This window comes from Rhinoderma darwinii, chromosome 5, assembly GCF_050947455.1.
Source record: "Rhinoderma darwinii isolate aRhiDar2 chromosome 5, aRhiDar2.hap1, whole genome shotgun sequence".
Taxonomy (NCBI): domain Eukaryota; kingdom Metazoa; phylum Chordata; class Amphibia; order Anura; family Rhinodermatidae; genus Rhinoderma; species Rhinoderma darwinii.
Genome location: NC_134691.1, coordinates 317,441,577 through 317,448,675, shown reverse-complemented (window position 1 = coordinate 317,448,675; position 7,099 = coordinate 317,441,577).

Below are 7,099 nucleotides of genomic sequence, written 5' to 3'. Positions count from 1 at the left end.
CAGAAAGTCCATGTTCTTTCAGCCTGTCATCCAATAATGAGATATTTTTTTTGGTTCAACAAACCTTCAACCAAAACCACACGTTATCCATCTCTTATTACTCCTGCGGAGGAAAGTGAAGCAATTGTACAAGGAATTCAGTAGATTCAAGAAAATATAATATATGATCGGATAGCCGTATCACTTCCAGTCTGCGCTAGGTTTTTTTTTTTTAATATGTTCTTACGGTCGGCCACTGACTGCCATACTTGTCACAGTACAACTTCCTTACTGTATACAGCTACTTTATGGGTACGTGGCCTAGTGACGGGTACAACTACTGCCACTCACCGTCTTGTCCACAGGACCCACCTGCACAATTGGTATATTCTTCCCCAGAACTTTACCATCCTCTTTTAATGGCTTGGTCCGCACCCATATTCCTAGTTCATGTTCCCTTCAGTATTGGATTCAAGTAGAGATGAGGATCTTTCCCAAATTCTGCCCTAAGCACTAATGGGAACGTTGTTGTAAATAGCAGGGTCTCCCAATCAACAGTAGGCAGTTTGCCTTCCTCGATGAGGACAATCAGAATCTGTTAGAAGACTAAACCTTCTAATATATATATATATATATATATATATATATATGAGTGAGCTATATATAGCGCCAGGCAATATATCTCAGACTGCCGTCATCTGTGCCAGATCTTTGCTCTTTTACCAAGCCTTGTTTACACCAGTGAACTCTCTAGGGTAGATTTATCAGTGTGATGTAGGTATAAACCCCCTTTAGAAGAGACATTACAGGATTATAGTGGGGGCATTACCTATTAGTCACCTCTGTTGGGTGTAGCTATGGGGGTGGAAGTCACTGAGGCCATTCTGCCACATACAGACACCAGTATTATAAATGGGACACGGTAGGTGAGGGTACGTTGCAGATCTTGCATTGAGGCCCACGCTGGCTACTGTACAAAATATCGATGTCTACGATTGATCATGTGATACTATTTATAATGCCGCCCCTCGATCAACGCACGGAATGTATCTGCTATTGTGTGTTCCACGCTCATGTCCTCTCTCTGGCCAAAACTTGTGCAAACAATAAAAGACAATGACACATTTTGTGAATTTTTTTGTCATTCTTCCTGTGATCGACAAGTGCCATTCTGAAACAAATGCTGCATTGGATTACATAGGAGAATGGTTTATTATAAAAGACTGTACATAAAATTTGAACAGGTTATATACAAATGAATAATAAAAAAAAAAAATTACTTTATAGAGTTCATGTTGTATAACAAGAGAGCGTTAGAATTAACGGTTTTAGATTTTCGGATACAAACAAAATTTCACAGCAAAGCGCTGCATTAAATACAAAATACCCCTCGAAATAGCACTACACCTAAATGTACGGGTTACCTTCTAGAAAAGAGCTACTCCGATATCCACAAACGTATATGTAAAGGATTCAGGAGCTTCTCACACAAGTGGCCCCGTCAACATTCATAGTGAAGGACCCAGCCACCATCTATTTTACCGATAACACCAGCGTGAAGTCTGCTCCGCAGCAAGTGGATATTGTTTTTTTCATGTATATTTGGGAACCATTAGCTTAATGAATCACTCTGACAAAGTTTTTTTTTTCCCTTCTTACGTTCGAAAATGTGACGAAGTGACAGGTCGCGTGGTTTATTCTCTTCACTTTTTTTTTTTTTTTAAACTGTTGGCTGTTCCGGGCCACCGTTTAGTCACGTGACCTGCATCCTGAATACCCAAATCCTACAGTGTCTGCGGTGTGGACCAGAGGCCAGTCTCAGTACAACTCTATCTCACATCGGCTTGTATTGGGAGACCGACTTCCGATTCACACAGCAAACTCTGTAGGCTTCAGGGAGTCACAAGTGTAGATCGCATGACCCGGACCAGAGCGGCCAACAGTAAAATACATTGCCTAGGGAGGAGGCGAGGATACACTACTTTTTATTTAAACATGTTTTCAAACCTAGAGAGGGGAAATATTTTTGAATTCTTTTTTTTTTTTTGCTGGAGTGATTCTTTAAAATGAGAACTGGTATTTTTGCTTTAGTAAATCTTTCATAGCAGAATCTTGTCCCTCAAAACTGCTCCAAATTTTTATACATCTGTGTAAGCTGTAACTCGAAGATTATTTTTGCATTTTAATGACCTCCCTCTTTGAAGGATTACCGGTCCAGGATTAGGGAAAAGAGGGGGAACAAAAACCATAAAATCATCTGCTTTCTTTCTCCCAGAAACCGTGCCACGACTGCCCATGGGCTGGAATTGCAGTTTAGCCTAATTCACTAGAATGGGGCTGAACTGCAATGACTACGGTTTTCACTTCATCATACTGAAGTTAAAGGAGAGAAAAAAAAAAAGGTTGTTTGAAGCACCTCGGGGGACGGTCCTGGTGCATTCCAGACACCAACTTGAACGTAGAAAAATGTATCGCAGTAGGTGGAACCAGCACTTGTCTGCTAAAAAGTACTTTTTATTTGTAACGAAGTCAAAACATCAATAACAAAAAACGGAGCACCCACAAAGAATTAATCAAATTGACGCGTTTCTGACAGTCCTTATGGTGTTAGGACCAAGGACGCGGAGTCAAAAACACGTCAATTGGATTCATTCTTTGTGGGTGCTCCGATTTTTGTATTGATGTTTTTACTTAGTTACAAATAAAAAGGACTTTTTAGCAGACGAGCGCTGGTTCCACCTACTGCGATAAATTTTTCTGACGTTAAAAGGAGTCATGCAGCGACCTGCATTGTGCGTGACCCATCAGGTATAAATGTGACTGCACTCGAACGTGGCGTATTTGCCAGGTACTTCCGGCATAAAAAAAAAAAAGGTTATGGAAAATTACCGTGTACGCTTATGGGAAAAATATTCCACTAGTTCTTTGGTAGCGGAATATTTTTTTCCCCCATAAATATACATTGTTTTCCACAAAATATGAGTTTACGCTGCAGATATACAATGCAGGCATGCCACGTGTGAGAGAGAGCACCCTTACAGTCATGTGAATGAGGATTGAAAGCTGAAAAATAAAATCTAGAACAACCTGGACCATGTTCACATTGCAAACCAGGAGGTGTCCTGCTGAGGCATACAAACTGCAAAAACTGACTTTTAGTCTAGATGACAACTGTAGAGGTTGGGCGGCTATTACATAATACGACCCATAGGAACGCATAGTCGCAAATCAATGCATCTGCAACACTAGGTTCAGCCATCTGCAACTTATTCATTATCAGTGCACAACTGTTATGACGATCAAAGCAGTCGGGCAATTGTCCTGTTACATCTCAGAAAAATATATATAATAAAAAAAAGTTGTATTAAAATGTATAAAACACCCTAACAAAATTAAATTAGTGTGTGCATCTCAACCCCCCAATAAGGGGGCTAAAATGTTTATTACACAACGTGCCAATAAGAGGCCCAAGTTCTCTCTGGGGCAATCCGGTGCTGCAAGAGGGCTCAAAACGGCAGCTCCTCCCACCTGAGCCGACACAGACTTGGAGGAGTCTATCCCAGTGGAAGGAGCCACCATATGCCCTGGATTGAGGAGCATCTAAATGCCCACGAGGGCTCAGGTTACTTACCTGGCATAGTCACATTAAAACACTGGGCCCCAGCTGTTATGGATTCAGATGCACCCACTAACATATCTGTTATGGTACCTTATAGATCCCCTATCATTAAAGGTCTTTTCCAGGATTAGAAAAACATGACTGCTTCCTACTAGCACCACACCGGTCCATCGGTTTTAGGTCTAGTTTTGCATCTCAGCTACGTTGAAGTGAATCGGGCTGAGCTGCAATAACACCTGTGGCCAGGTGTGGTGATCTTTTGAGAAGGCAGAAGCCGTTTATCTAATCCCGTACAACCCCTTGAAAGGTTGTGCCGGTTGATAGATACCCTTTCATAAATGCCAATTCACTCACCCTTGAAAAGGTCCTAGCATTGGAGAAGATTTAAGGCCTTTTTTTTTTTTCTTTATACACATCACTTTAATTACTCCCAGAGTAATGAAAATTTAATTAAACTTGGAAAATCTTTCCATTTTATTTTCACCTAAGTGCTGGATTCAACTTCCTTGTTACCTCTACTCCCAGAGTCTATGAATCCATAAGTTGAAGTATCAATAAAAAAAATTGGCAGTTCTGTTGATTCTGCAATTATATACAAAAGTATATCCCAAAAGCCCAGCACAGCCTCATTATAATACTTTATGGGTAGTGCGATACTAAAATTGCATTGTAACACTTGGGTTCAGCCATAAACCCCCCCTCCCGCAGTCCCATTCCTATCAGTGTAGTACGGCCCGGTCATGAGAGTACAGAGAGGGTTATACATAGGGACCGTTCTAGGTTTAAAGGGCACCTATCTAGAAACAAACAAGGAGCACCACATCTAGGAAGTTGGCCACATGCTCCACTAACCTTTGGTGCTCTGCCGCCGGCTGTTGTGTAAATCGCTCGCACGCACGCACGCACCCGGTCATTAGAGGACATAACCTAAACTGAATATACCTAACAATTCTAGGGGGAAGTGGTGAAAATGACAACAGCCTGCAGGAGAGGAAGAAACGGAGAGCAAATTATTAACCCCTTGTGGACCAGCAATTTGTTTTTTGTTTTTTAACTTTTACATTCCACCAGTCATGACTTAGTTAATTTTATATTAACTTCTAAAAAAAATGCAGAAAGAAATATTCAAATTTTTTTCCACCATAATAAAAGTTACATTTATTGTATTTGTTACAGTGACTGTGATAACATATATATTATTTGTGGTAATTTAATACATCTTTTTTTTTTTTTTTTTACTGATCTGATACAAACCAGGGCTGACTACCCACATGGACTGAACAAGGGGCTAAACGGCAGCGATCACAGATTTGCCGCGGTCTTTGTCATTCAGCATATTCCAGACTGACTAGATATGAGAAGTTTGGTTTGTTTTTAGGTTGTAGTTAACAAAAATCGGTACAGAAGACAGGGTTTTGTTTTTTTTAAAGGGTAGATTTACACACAGTAGATTTGTTCCCATCACCTGCATGGGACTTGCAGAAATCTATGCACATGCTGCAGAAACCACTATATTGAGGTGTATAGAATAGATATTTCAGAAATGTCTGCAACAAATCTGCCACATGTGAATATACCCCCAACACAGTTGACCGCTTTGGACAATGCTTTTTGTTAGATGGGTCCTGAAAATTCACTGATCACAGTGTATCCAGCTGCTGGGACCCCCTGCAATTTACAGAGAATTCAATTCCTCAGCAACGCCACCACAGGTAGAATGAAGCATTACCTGTAATGAACAGAGACTGAGATGCACTTTGTAGTTTCTCTGCTAGCTGATTGAGGACCCAAATGAGACGCTCCCCTCTACTAACTCAGTATGCCCTACACCTGGACGGACACACACGATTTCACGGCGCTATTCATGAGGCTTTTGTTGGCTTTTTTGTAAGCTCAAAAACACTGCGGCCAGATGATACTTCAAGGTCCGTTGGGAAAAGTCTACATACACAACCTTTTAGTGCATAGCGTTTTATGGTTTGGTGAAGTTTTGGGTTTTTTTTTGTTTTTTAGATACAACATGCTCGGAGTTTTTTTTTCCTATAGGCTTCTCTATAGGACTTGAAAAACACTTGTCTAATATGTTTCAAAATAAAAAAAACAGCGTTTGAAGAAAGCCTAATAGGGCCTTTGAAAATGAATTTGTTATCCATACTAGCCCTAAAACCGGTATTGATTCAGTCAAAATGACGGATCCCTTACACAATGGTCAAAAACGGAAGCCATTTGCACCGGATCCATCACCATTGAAATCAATGGTGATGCAAACGGAAACCTATGGTTTCCGTTTGGATTCCTTTCATGGGTTCCCCTGCCGGACAGGTCAGACAGAACCCATGAACGGAGCCCCGACGCAGACGTGAAGGAAGCCTTATAACACGGAGTTAGGACGTATAACAGCATCCTATACGTTAAACTAAGGCTGTGATGGATTCCCTAACAGTGGCATCCGTCACCATAGACTTTAATTGTATCCATTAAATATCTTTATAGTCAAAAGTGGATGGCTACCACGATTAAGTATTAGTTTAACGCTATCCGTGAACCTGACCACTCTTGGCCTCTGTCGGGCTAATGCGAAGGCAGCCTTAAACTTCTCTCCATCCGCGCCACGGCTCAGTTCACGGGTTCCGTCAGACCTTTCAGTCAAGGAAACCCACAAACAGAATCCAAGCAGAAACCATAGGTTTTCATTTGCATCACCATTGACTTCAATAGTGACGGGTCCGATGCAAATGGTTTCGGTTTGTCACCGTTGTTTAAGGGTTCCGTCGTGTTGACAGAACGAATAGCGCAGTCGACTACGGTATTGATTCAGTCAAAACAATGGAAGCCTTACACAACGGTGACAAACGGAAACCATTTGCACCGAAACAGTCATCATTGAAATCAATGGCGATGCAAACAGAAACCTATGGTTTCCATTCATTGGTTCCCCTTACAGAAAGGTTACGTAAGGAGCCATTAAAGGGGTTTTCTGGTCACGGGATGATTTTTGATACTGATGAACTATCCACAGGACACACCGATCAGCTGTTCCAGCATATTAGATCGGCGAGTGTCTGACATGGCCGCTACGCTCTTATGAGCACCGTGGCCCCTTAATTGTTTACACCGATTTCATTTCTGCTCGTACTTGCACACACCGTTACCGTCATAGCGGCTGTGCAAGGTATTGCAGGATTATTCCATTCACTTGAAGTACGAATAGAAATTAAATCCATGTAAACAATGAGGCGGTTGACGCAATCATACGCGCACCGTGGCCCCTTCAAACAGCTGATCAACGGGGATCGCCAAACCCCCAATGATCTAATATTTGATGGCCTCTCCCAGGGATAATCCAGTTTTAAAGTCCCAGATAACCCCTTTAACTTCATATCTGACAGTTTGGTAAATGCTGCTACACCCACTAGTTTAGTAGTATTAAAACTGAGGAGCGGGGACAGGGGACTTCCTCCACAACAGATTCTACTTACCAGACTATCAGTTACTACATTA